General features: G+C 42.6%; 1 protein-coding gene across 2 annotated transcripts in view; it reads right to left on the bottom strand.

Moving 5' to 3' along the window:
- Positions 1 to 6155, bottom strand: part of COL8A2 (collagen type VIII alpha 2 chain) — a 146514-nt gene extending 140359 nt beyond the window's left edge. For both annotated transcript variants that reach the window (XM_028738933.2, XM_077931951.1), the window contains exon 1: positions 5813 to 6155. The gene's annotated coding sequence lies outside the window, so the exon portion shown is untranslated. The remainder of the gene's footprint in view (positions 1 to 5812) is intronic.
- Between the last annotated feature and the right edge of the window lie 7726 nt (positions 6156 to 13881).

Raw genomic sequence — 13881 nt, 5'->3', positions numbered from 1 at the left:
CTCTCTCTCTCTCTCTCTCTCTCTCTCTCACACACACACACACACACACACACGCATTCAGTAGTATCTTACCCATAACAAAAATCATATATGATTGGCACTCCAGAGTTCTACACCTCTCTTTGATGTGCAAAGGGGTCTTGGGATGGGGTGTCAATGGTGTCAATATTTACTCGAGCAAAGCGCTCAGTAGTAGGCACCTATATTGATCCATACACTTTACCAGCCATGAGAATAAAACCATCAAAAGCCAGCCAAATAGTTGTCACTTTGCTAGAGTTTGCTTCTTCTTTTTCTTCCCCCTTTCTTTTTTTACTGGCCTGTCCAGCTTTTCAATGCTTGGGTCACTTGCCAGTCCAGGCTATGAAAAGGGCCAGTGACCTGAGAGGAACTCTGCGTGCTCCCTCTTGTCTAAACTAGCAGATGTGAACTGCAGGACCAGTATATTGGGAAAAGGAAAAGACTCCAAGCAGTAGGTTTGGAGGCCCCTTCCCCACAGAGGCCATCAGGCCATCTATTTGTTCATCTTTCAAATTAAACAGTATTTTTGGGTGAAGGAAAAAGGTACCAAGAAGCAAAAACTACTAAAGTAAGACTGGGTCCATGAGTGACATGCTAATTTTTCCCATCCAGAGCCCCAGAAGCCAGGAGCCGGAGCTGAGGGATGGGGTGCAGGAGGAAGATCATAAGTGTAGTCAGGGGGGCAGCTGCCCCCTAGATCAAGTAAAACAACAGAAATACTTAACTAACTGACCAATCAGATCGGTTCTGCCTCCCCTAACAAAAGTCCTGCTCCCCCTAACAAAGTCCTGCCCCCCCAACAAAAATCCTGGCTATGCCCATGAGGAAGATGGTTCTGTTCTGTCTTTTAAGCAAGAGAAAAGCAGGACCCTAGAATTTATATCAGGCCTGGCTAATCCAAAGGTCTCATAGTGCTTGCCAATCACAGAGGCTGATGTAGCACAATTCTATTCTTTTCTATTCCTGAATCATAGAAACTGAGCACAGGCAACTGTGGGTAATTCACTACATCAGATTCTAGGAGGTAAACATGGTCAGTTCAACAAGGGAAGAAGGAGAAGCATGGTTCTGGGTTCAAATTCTAGTTGAGCCTTGGAATCAAGTGGACAGCCTCTATCTGTCATGTGGAAATATAATATTCACCATATAAATGAGAAAAATGAAATATATTTTTAGTATGCAGATATATATCCTTCTCAAAATGTACTTGATACATCTTTTCAATCATTAAAAAAAGGTTGATGCTGAGTCTTTCAGTTTTACTTTTGTAAAGAAGGGCCTTTTCAAGTAAAGATAATGTATTCTTTTTCTTGCTGCCCTCCAGAAACAGAAACAGAAGGCAGTTAATATTCCAGCCCACAAACTGACGGGAGTTTCTTGCAGTAACATTCCATGTGGCACTGTTCTCAACATGGTTTTGCTATTGATGCTTCAGGAGTGCCAAAAACAGGGGGCTATCTGCCATGTAATGTAGCAAAAGGTCGTAACAGAGAAATATTTACTAGATTCCAAACTTTCCTAGTGTTGAGATTGCAAGTCGCAAACTGGAAAGGCGAACTAAATCCAACCATAAAAAAGAAAAGGCACAGAGTTATAATTCTGGAGAACATTCTTTGAGAGGTCAGTAAGTCTACACAAGGCCCCTTGAGAGATGAGGAGGAGCTGTTCCTCATTGGAAGAGAACGTATGTTGCATCCAAAAGGTTCCAGGTTCAATCTCTGGTATCTCCAGATAGGTCTGGAAAAAGACTCCTGTCTCAAGATGTGGAGAGCTGATGCCAATCAGGTATAGATAATACTGAGCTACATGGGTCAACATTCTGAATAGTATAAAGCAGCTTCTTATATTCCTCTGACACATCTAGCAACCTGGGCAGGAGAGCCATCATATTCCCTTCTAACCTCCTCAGCTTGTAGCCAGAATACATCTCTGTAACTCCTTTTTCCCAGTGTCTGGAAAAAGTCCAGCAATATGTCACAATAAGAAGCAGGACACCTCTGTGCACATACAGACATGTACAATACCCCTGCCATTAGCAGTCAAGCATGTCACTTAACTAGAAATGAAATAAAATTCATCACAAACTGACCACTTTCTTCTTCTTTTTACAAAAATCCAAAATGTAAATACTGGAATTGTTTTGTGGCATGCTGAAGTCTTGATGACAAATGATAAGGCAACAAAATGAAATGTCACCTTACTAAATGCTTTAAAGCCTGACAGTTCTATAGCACTTTCTTGTCAATAAGTTCCACTGAACCCAATGGATGATATTCAACTACCGGTAAGTTTTACTCCAGGTTAGACCCACTACGATTAATAAACATGACTGAGTCCATTGACTTTAATGGGTCTACTCTGAATAAAACTTAGTTGAATACCACCCAATGTGACTTACTTCTGAGAAGACACGCATAGTGTTGCACTTTCAGGCCCATATTTCTAAAACTGCCTAACCAGTAATATTCCTACCTGGGAATTCTGTAAAAACATAATAAATGGGTATTGCTTCAGGACAGTGATTTAGAATTCAGTAAACATTCCTGAATTAGAAGTGTTTTACATGCTTGCATTCTTTGCCAATGCTGCCAGATTTCGCAGGGAGGTGGAGTTCCATGGTTTCATGCTTTCAAAAGGCAAGAAAAAGGAGCCAGGTGTCAGGATCTGGTCTACACAATACAAGAACAGCCTCCCAAGCCTCTTGTAGCTCTCGTTACTCCCGGCCCCGCATTGTGATACATGAATCACCCCATGACAGGAGGACTGGATTTCTGACTATAGTTCATTTATTTATCACACACACACACACACACACACACACACACACACTCCCTATTTCTCCCTCTCTAAGTTCTGGTAACTTCCTTTGGTAGAAAGCTCAGGAAATTACACTCCAGAACTGTATTTATAGCGTAAACCGAACAAAAAAATGCATTTATAAAAACACTTGGCGGGAATCTCTACTTCAGCCCAGTTCATCAGCCAGCAGTGACATACCTCTCAGCTTTTAAAAGCTGTCTTGCTGATGGAGCTAGTGCCTTCTTCACAGAGCGCATAGTTTATCTGTGGAATTCAGTGCCACAAGATTTTGCCACTAACAAGGATGGCTTTAAAAGGGGATTAGACAAATTCAGCAGGTTAGCCACTGCGGGAAACAAGATGCTGTGCTAGACGGGGCTTTAGTCTGACCCAGAGATGCTCTTCTTATGTCAATTAACTGTCTTTGACTTTCTCAGAATAAAGGGTATGTTCATACTAGCGGCTTGAAATGCAGTGAGGTCCTCCCCTCTGTTTGCGTTTCAAGCCACATTTGCATGGAGTTGTTCACATCAGAGAGGGGGCAGAGATGTCTTCACCCAACACACACGACCTTTTAGTTTCCACACCCTGTAACCCACCCCAGAACTCCTTATTCTTTAAGTTGTCATCTGCGTACATGTGCTCATCTGCCCCTGCACAATGACTGTCATGGTACGTTCACATTACTGCTTACTCCACATTCAGCTTCCTAATCAGATTGAAGCTTGTTTCAATAAAACACACACCAAAAAGCAGTATTTGTCAAGAAACTATGGGCTCAATATGGATTGTGGCGAATGTGCAGCTTCAACAGTTAGCAGTGGAAGCACCCTGGATGCAGAGTAAGCGCTAATGTGAAGATACCCAAAGACAGTTCAGCTCTGGCAAACTTGCCTGGAAGAAGCAGCCCACAATATGGAGAGGGAAGAGGAGAGTAGCCAATCCCACTGAAGTGCCTGTGAAGCTAACAACAGGAATCTGCATTTTGAGGAATGGGAAAGAATTCATCTCTCCTCAAATTGCACTATTTCACGCTTTCCTTGTACAGAGAAATAGACAAAAAGGTATGTGATGTGAATTTGGGCAACAAAAGGCCTAGTAGCAAGATTGGCTCTGTCTGTGGATGATATTCCCCCATCTATGAATGAATTGCCAGCTTCCTGACTCTGCACATTTTGTTCTGCTGTAGATTGAAAGGGAACAATCCAAGCCCCTTTCTTCAAACCAGGATTGTATTAAATACAGCTGAATTTGAATCAGTGCCAAGTCTCAAATACATGATGTATTTATAAAGGAAAATAATTTATGTGCAAAGAAAGAATTGAATTCTCTCATTAGGGAGTAACTACAAGCAACAATATTCAGGTTGACTTGATCCCCTGGCATTTAACTATTTTAGAAATTTAAGTAATGCTATGAAAATGCATCTATTCCAAGCAGCAAATCATATGCAAATGGAAAAGGTAAGATGTTAAATTCACCACCAAATCAAGATGAACCAAGTGTGCCACTGCAGACGACTCCTGAGCCTTTCAACATTCATTGTACAACACCACCATACAGGGCAGGAACCCAGATTGGCAAATTATGTCATATTTTTAAGGAACAATCCTTATTCCACAAAAACCACAGCTCCATAGCACACTGACATGTCCATAAATCTATAACCCATTTTCCATATACTCAACAAAAATACATTAATCTAACCTTCCCGGTTACATTAAAAGGAGCTTTCTCCTGTCCCATGTAAGTTTACTCTACCCAGCTCTTCACAGACTCACTAGATAAAAATCCAGAGTAGAAGAAGCCAAAAAGACCAAAGACCATCCCCTCTTGAATGCCTTTATAAAACCAATACCCCACATAGCTCTGAAGAGTTCACACACCCTTACTCCATATAGCCCCATATAATTGACACCATACAACCCGATCCAAACAAGTTACACTTGTCGTGTAGGAAGGCTGGCAGAAGAAGCTGGGATTCCAGCTTTGTTTGTTGTGTTAGCATCCAAATGCTAGAAACTTCAGCCAGCAATGCAGAGACTTCAGGGCATAATCCTTCAGTGGGAAGTTCTCCTGCATAAGCCCCAGGGAAATTTATTCATTTGCATACATAGTGCTTACAGGGGAGACTGTCTCACTGGATTGTGGCCCTTTTTGGTCAGAGCCACTTGTTGACAGATCCAGTGTTATGGGTTGTTGTTGCTTTTAAACAAGTACTAAAAAAAAATCTCTGGAATTTGCTGGCCTTATGATTTATTAAACATTTGCTTACAGCAAAGCTGCTTGTCATGAACAAACTCCCTCTAATCTGCTTATTATTCATTATTAGCATTAAATTATCGACATTACCTAGGACTGGAAGAGTTCAATTTAGCAAAGCACTTCCTGACTTGATTTGCCTATCAGACTATAAAAAGTGTAACCAGCTCCAATTTTCTCTTTTTAATTTTTAAATCAACAGCAAAACACAAGAACAAAAATTGTTGGGATGCAGGTAAAATTATCAACCGGCCAACTTCTCTCTATCAGAACTCAACATTCATGTTGAATTTTGAGACTCCCCTTGGACATTCAGCTTCTACACACAAACACACACACACCATACGAACACCCCACACCCTTAGTTAAAATAGATAAATATGCCCCAGATATTTAAAGCTGGCTCAGCGGAATAGCAAAAAAAAAAAAGAAAAAAAGAGAGAGGAAAAAGTTAGCAACAAACTCAACGCATTTTACCGGGGGAAAAGAAAGAAGGGAAAATGAATGTGAGATAAAGAGTTTTAAAATACCTTCTGGATTTATTTATGTATTAAAATTAGACCATGTTTTTTGGGGGGGGGAGGAGAGATGGAGAAAGTATAAAGTTGCCTGTGCATAAAGCAGAGTGGAGCAACCAGGCAAAATCACTGGTCCCTGAAGGAAATAAATATATACAGATAACTCACGCGAAATTCAACATGTGACAGAGAGAAAAGAGGAGGCACCTTACCTTGGGGTGAGGGGAGTGGAGAGAAGATGTGGGGGGAGGCTCTCTCAGGCTGGCAAGTGGGGGGCAGGAGAGGCCGGCAGGGACTTGCGAAGTCGCTCTCGAGGGCAGAGCCTGCTACTCCATGGGAACTGCAGCTGCTGCCCCGCTCCTGAGGGCTTCAAGAGGCACCTTAGAGCAAAGGGAGGGAGGAAGGAGGTGAAGAAGAATGAGCGAGGAGGACCGGGCACAGCCAGCCAGCCAGGGCTGCGAATGAGCGCGCGGAGGGAGCTAGCAGCTTTTCACAAGCTCCTTCTTTTTTTCTTTTTTTGGACGGGCGAATTCAGCTCAGGAGGGCTGGGTTGGCTGGTTGAATTTTTTTTTTTTTTTTAAGTATCTCTCTCTCTCCCCCTCCTTTTCTCTTGAGTGGCTTCCAGCTTCTGAATTGTTTTTCCTTTACACAGACGCAGGAGGCGGGAGTGTGTTATTTAAGCCACAACAAAAAAAAAAATAAAGTTATCGTCATAATAAGCTTCTCCCCCCCTTTTTTTTCTTTTCTTTTTTAAAGCTGAGGAAATAAGCTCTCTTTTCTCCCCACGCTCCAAATGCACACATGCACACACCTTCTCCTTCAAAGCTGTATGATGTTTATTCCAACACGGGCTGCTTCCTTTAGCTGACCAAATGACGTTCTTTAATTTTGTCACCCAAGTGACCAATAAACCTAAAAATCATGCCCCCACCCCAAAAAGGAGGCAAACCTTGATGGAGAAAGGTTTTTTTTTTTTGAAGTTGCCTGCCTGCCCTTCTGTAAAGTGTGACAAGCTCGACCAAACCTGTCCTTCTCTCCTCAGTGGCGCCTGGTTTTTCTAGGTTGGGGCAGGGAACCTGTGGCCCTTCAGATGTCTTTGATTCCTTACCCGGCATTGACCATAAGGTACCACAGCAGGTTAGAATAATATAATATAAAGCAAATGTATTTATTCCATTTATATCCAATACCATTCCTCCAAAGAGCTCAATATAACATGCATGGTTCTCCTCCTCATTTTATCCTCACAACAACCCTGTGAAGTAAGGTAGGTTGGCAGACTGTGACTGGCCCAAGATCACCCACTGAGTTTTGTGGTTGAGCAGGGATTTGAACCCTGGACCCCCAGGTCCCAGATCCAGAACTCTTAACCACTACATCACAATGGCTCAAATAAAACCATTACAGCTATTTAAAAAAACAAACAAACAAACACACACACACACACACATTCCAAATGGAGCAGAACAATATAAATTATATCATATCAAATAAATACAGATGCCCAGAGTTCTTTGGGATAAGCCATGATAGCTTTTCAATGAGTTTTTAAAACTGTAGTTTGGCTGTAATAGCAGTAACTCAGATTCAAGTCACACCTCTGCGAATAACATTTCCTCAGTTCTTAAACAAATATGAACAACAAGAAATAAACCTTACAGGGTAGTGAGGCCAAACACTGGGAAGTACTTTTGAGTTTTCTAAATCACATGTATAATTGCCACTTTATAAATTCTCTCTGCTGTTGTGCCTTTAACAGCAACCCAATATAAATTTAATAAATCCCCCCCCCAAAAAAAACCCCACCTTGATCTGCATGCCAGGAAAAGCTTCACCTGACAAATTTCCATATCAAGCTGCTATTAAGGGCAGTTAAAATGTCCTTTCTCTCTCCTCTCCTCTTTTCGCTCCCCTGCTCTTTATGTTGCCACTGTTTTTAACTGGCCCTGTTCCTGTGCTTCTAAAACCAGCTTACATTCAGCAGATGAAGCTTCCCCCAATTAGCTCCATGCTGCAATAAACTTAGCCTGATAAATTGATGTGTGTAGGATGCTGTTAAAGGTGTAGGAGCGACGCTCCTGGAAAAGGTGACAAATGACTATATTCCCAACCCACACAGTTTTTCTCCTCCTCTTTCAAACTGAAATTGTAAGTTCGTGGAGCAGGGGACTATCTTTTTTGCTTACGTAAAAAAAGACATGCTCCTGCCTCCTCAAGCTTACATTTGCTCAGCAGAGTGCCATGCACATTGATGGTTATAAAATACAACCATATAAAATATCACATATAGATCACATTTGGATAGCATTTATTTCCTGAAATTTTTCCAGTTGTGTACAGCTTTCAGAAGCGAGACTGCCTTTTTGGATGCAGAGTTAGAACAGAAGTGGAATGTTCCGGATATTCCCATCATCACCTTGATCCCTTTTCTGCGTCTAGTAGCCTCAGCTCATTTATCTTCAGCAAGAGGGGCCTGGCCCTCTGTTTTAGTTGGCCACTATATTAACGTATTATTTTTGTGTATGAATTAACCGAGATGTCTTGTTGACAGGTGTTCCCTGCAAGGCTCATCCATCCATCCTCCCCAGGCCCCTGTTACTTTTGGACAGATTGGGCCTCACTCCTCCTGCAGGATCAACAAAAAGAGCCATGACTGAGCTCCAGGAAACTATGAATGAATGAAGGTGCCAGGGATAGCATTCAAGGATCAGTTGTCAAGAAACAGTGTGCAGTGGGATCATCTAGCACTCCATACACCTCAATCTTGTCTCCCTTTCCACCTTCACAGACAGATGTTGATCCAACCCATCTGTTGCTCACATATAATTATTTAAAAGAAAGGGGAGAAGATGAAAGTACAGATTTACACAACACACGAGTATTTTTTTAAAAACTACCCAAGTAAATATGAATGCAGATAACTCACAATTTATATACTTTTAACTTGTGTGATTTCAACTTTATGCAGCTGAAGGCTGGCTGGTTGAAATCACACAAATTAAATGCATGGAAGGAGGAGAGCTTAAAAGTTCTTTTTATGCAGGGTCATCCCAGTGTGGAAAGAGCTTTAAAGCTCTCAGGCTTGCTTACTGGGCTCTGAGGGAGATCATGTGACAGTCTCTCGGAGCTCAGTAAGACCCATTAGGTGTGCTGGCTCCATAAGGTAAAATTGTTTGTGTGGGGGCAGTTCCAAAGGGGTGGCTACCTCCCCATGTAAATTTTAGTTTTATACAGTACACTAGTTTCTATACACACTCACACACACCTGTCTGTCCTCCATCCTAATAGGCCAGAGGCATTATCAGAGTTTGAGAACACATTCTAGCCAGGATACACGTGGCCCCCAGGCAGTCTCTCATTCAGGCAAGTTTGGGGTTGGTCAGTGCCTTCAGTCCATACCCTGGAACATTCTCTTAGTTAACCTGGAATTTGGGGGAAGTGAGGTGTAAAGGCAAGCTCTTACCATCAGAAAGTTCTCCTTCATGTTTACCTGGAATCTCCTTTATTGTTTTTTTGAATCCATTGATTCAACTCCTACCCTCTAGGAGCAGCAGAAAAAAAGCTTGCTCCATCATCCATGTGACAGCTTTTCAAATATTTGAAGATGGCTATCATAATTCCTCTTAGTCTCCTCTTATCCAAGCTAAACACACCCAACTCCCTCAACAGTTCTTCATAAGGCTTGCTTTCCAAACCCTTGATCATCTTTGTTGCCCTCCTCTGCACACATTCCAGCTTGTCAATATCCTTAATAGACTGTGGTGCTCAGAACTGGACACAGGACTCCAGGTGCGGCCTGACCAAGGCAGAATAAAATCCTACTCAGGGCCCATGAGGAAACTGCTGTCGCTGCTTTGTGCCACTTCAAGTGGTGAAATGGGATGTGCTGGCTCTGGCAATACTATTACTTCCTTTGATCTGGACATTATACTTCTGTTGATACAACCTAGAGTTGTATTAGCTTCTTTTGCTGCTACATCACAGTGTTGACTCCTGCTAAGCTACATTTAGGTTCCAAGCACTGCAAGTAAATAAACACAGTTAAGGAACATCAGCAAGACCCCCAGAGACTATGGTACCATCTTAGCCCAGAGGACCATGATGGCAAGCAGAGCCCCAGGAATAAGCCTCAAATTCAGCCAGAGTTTGTACTTTTCAGAGGCCCTGGACACAAACTGTGAAACTTTATTATGATACAGTCCTCTAGTGTAGGAAACCGCAGAGTGGATGCAATACAAGCAGAGTTGCTTGGCAACAAAGGCACCCTTAATATGTGAAAATGAAACCATAACACACACAAAAGGCACACAGACAATTGTTGGCATGTATGTAGGAGAAATGTAATAAGAGGAAAGTTAACAGCCTGGAGCAGCTAAATTGTACACACAAAGAAGTAATGGTATGGATCAGGTGTTAGAAGTGTCCCTGTGGCATACCTTGTAGCACAGTGATGGCGCCACCATCCATAGGTTGACACTGCTGCATCTTAGCATTGCAACTAGAAGCTAAAATGGACAAGCAGGAGCCAGCCAGGCCATAGCATGGATGTAAAGCATCTGCTTTCAATGCAGAATCATAAAATCACAGCATTGTAGGGTTGGAAGGGACACCAAGGGTCATAGAGTCCAACCCCTTGCAATACAGGAACGAAGGTCCCAGGTTCAGTTTCCAGCATCTCCATTTTTTGTTTGCTTGTAAGTCGCTTGGGTTACCTTGGGCAAGAAAAAGCGGCTAACAAATTTATTGAATAATAATAATGTAGAACTGGAACAGCAGTGGCTGGTCCATTAAGGCAAATGCGCCACTGCCCCACCAACCGCAGGCTGCCATCAGTCAGCCCCTGCCTGCCTTCTTACTTGCAACTGATCCAGGGGCTGTCACTGCCTCACTTCCTTCTACTCCATCTCAGTGTTGTCCCTTGTAGAACTAAGCAGGAAGAAGGATGGGTGAAACAGTAAAATAACTTAGCTCTGGCTATCATTAGCTCTGGTTCCACCTACCGCTGGCCTCCCTGCCTTCTGACCCTTGCTCTCGGTTCCCACTGGGCTGGGAGAGACTTGTCTGAAACCCTGGAGAGCAGCTGCCAGTCAATGAAGGCAAAAATGAGCTGAATTGACCAATGGTCTGACTCAGTATAAATCAACTTCCTATCTTGCTATGATGTAATATGTTGGACGGCTATACCATTTCATACCTTACACAGGGAGCAGGGAAGACTGGACCGATAAATTCTCATCAGAAAACATGTTCCCTTCCATGTGTCGTGACAGTTGCATGTGTGTAGGAAAGGTGAATAGGATATTGGATGGGTCAACATTCAAACATTTGATCCCTCCCCATCTGGCAGGTTGAACTTGTACAGCTCACTGACAGGTAAATCACACATAGCTTCTGTTCATTTGCTTGAGCTTCCAGTCAGTGACACAGAAGCTGAATTGTTAAATCACCTTCTTAATGATGCACATCTGTCAATTGCCCAAATATGAAAAACATTGCCTGAAATTAACGCCTCATTGTGATGGAGTAATATATGGAAAATTGCATTACATGAAAAGCATGTAACACCTTTTTTTTGAAAGGAAAAACAAAGGTAACTTCTTTTGTCTCAATTTGGTGAGATTTTATTAAATACATAAAAAAAGAAAAATTACATTTGTCTCTTCCACAAGTCTCTCGAGAAAGTTGGGATAAGTAACACCTAATTGGTTGGAAAAAATTTCTTGATGTAATATAGAGCCTTTTGTTCTTGGTACTCCTTGTGCCTCTGAAGGTTTCAGTTATAGGTTTATGTTTCTGTATCTCTTGCAAGTCATGTGCACCAAACTTCTTGTTCTCTCATTTCTTATGACAGTACTCTCCAGTTACTTGTCTGTAGCTTATCGCAAATATCCAAATAATCAGCTTTGTCATTTCTTCCTGTGAATGTAATATCCAATGCCAGCCTAGGTTTAGTTTGGATAGGTTTTTATGTGTTTGTCTCATGAATTTCTACTTTGGTAATTGGGTTATGTGGATAAAATCCAATAAAAATACTTCTTTTTTTAAAAAGCTGATTAATAAGATGAAGCAGAGTGGAGTAGCAGACTTGGCTGTTGTGTGCTTCCACATCACTCGAAAGGACTTTCAGCCACCCTGCGTCAGTGTAGCACAGTTGCCCTCTGCAGGCGTTCAAAGAGAGCATGTGCAAGTCCTACTATCAACATCTCCATCCCAAAAGGAGATCTTTTTGTATGAAGGGATCTTATAGCTGCACTCTGCTCAAAGCAGGGGAAGCCTTTGTACAATCAGAAACTATTAGGGTTCACGATTGTGCAGGGGCTTAATCCAAATCCATTTGGAAGCTTCATTCCCACTCGATGCAGGAAGATCTGGGTGGTATATTTTATTAATCCATTTATTTTTGAACTTACATCTTGCCCTTCCTCCCAAAGGAGCCCCGGGGCAGCAAACAGTGATAGAACAATCAAAGCATCTCAAAACATTACAGATGTAGACTGGGAAAGATCACTGCTTAAAAGGCTTGTTAAAAAGAAAGACCTTCAATGGGTGCTGAAAGGACAACAGTCTAATATTTAATGCAAGGGAATTCCAAAGATGGTGCCACCACACCAAAGGCCCAATTCCTACACTGCAGAAAGGAGCTCTTGATAAGATGCTATCTGCAGGAGGCTCTCAGCTGCAGAGCAGAGTGAGTGACTGGGTATAGAAGAGGTGAAATGATATTTTAGAAACATATGAGGCAGGGAAGTTGGTGATGCGGCTGGTGAACACAACCACTGCACCCTCTACCTACCTCCCACCCACCCACATTGCTTGAGTAGGGATGCTGTTGGAATGCATCTCCAAAACCGCTGGTCTTACAAGCAGGTGACAGAGCATTTAGGGAGTGAAACTTGCCACTTACCCACAGGTGTAGCTGTGTCACATCCACTAGTGTGGATGAAATATAGCCGGATGTACCTATGCAAACGGTTGTATACCTGCACAAGTTGCAATTCCACATGAACGTTGCAGCAGAACAGCAAATGATTGCCTAGAACTAAAAGACACCATTCATGAAGAACCTAAGCTCTTTTTGAAGCCATCGAAGCAAGCAGCATTTACCACATCTTGTGGCAGTGAGTTCCATAAGTTAAAAATGTGTTTGAATAAATACTTCCTTTTTCCTCTTGTGGTCCTTCTCCTAATCTACCTCACTCTGTAGCACAGAGTTCTAATACTATGAGAAAGACAAATTTTACATTTTACAACTTGACACACAGCTTATATTTTTATAACTCCCTACCATCTCACCTTTCTCATTTCCCTCTAAATGCTACAGAGGTTTTAGACCAGAGATGGGGAACTTGTTGCCCTTCAGATTTTATTGGACTCCAGCTCCCATCAGCCCCCAACAAACATTGCCAGGGGTCAGGAATGGTGGGAGCTGTAGTCTAGCAACGTCTGGAGGGGATCAAACCTGCAACCTTGGTGTTATCTGCACCATGCTCTAACCAACTGAGCTATGCAGCTGACTTGCAGCCCAGCAATATCTGGGAGGTGACAGGTTCTCTATTTGAGAATGTTATCATTTATGTCTGGGGAATATTTGTGAACGTTGCAATATGTTCTGAGTAAAACAGGCGCTGGTTTATATTTTTGTAATTGTGTTGTACTTCAACATATAGTGTAAAACAAGCGAGCTGCACAATGTGCAATTAACTTCAGTTTACTGAAATGATGGGAAACAAAACATTTTTATACAAGGGAATCATTTTAGCTCTAGGGGGGCACTTTGTAAGGAAAGGCATTTGGTTGTACTCAACAGCACAGCCTTTGCCAGCCTTTTGCCCTCCAGATGTTTTGGACTTCAGCTCCCATGAACAAAGGCTGACTGGCACTGATGGAAGTTGTCGTCCAAAACATCTGGAGGGAAACAGGTTGGCAATGGTGCCTGCTAAAGCTCTTTCTGTTTAGAGAAGCCTCCCCAGACGTAGGCCTGTAGTCATCTAAGTTCTACTCAAAGTAGACCCACTGAAGTTACTCAATATAAGGTAAAGGTAAAGGTACCCCTGCCCGTACGGGCCAGTCTTGCCAGACTCTAGGGTTGTGCGCTCATCTCACTCTAAAGGCCGGGAGCCAGCGCTGTCCGCAGACACTTCCGGGTCACGTGGCAAGCGTGACAAAGCTGCATCTGGCGAGCCAGCGCAGCACACGGAACGCCGTTTACCTTCCCGCTGGTAAGCGGTCCCTATTTATCTACTTGCACCCGGAGGTGCTTTCGAACTGCTAGGTTGGCAGG

Source organism: Podarcis muralis, chromosome 7 (genome assembly GCF_964188315.1).
Source record: "Podarcis muralis chromosome 7, rPodMur119.hap1.1, whole genome shotgun sequence".
Taxonomy (NCBI): Eukaryota; Metazoa; Chordata; class Lepidosauria; order Squamata; family Lacertidae; genus Podarcis; species Podarcis muralis.
Note: the sequence above shows the minus strand (reverse complement) of the source record. Positions and strands in the feature narration are given on the sequence as shown.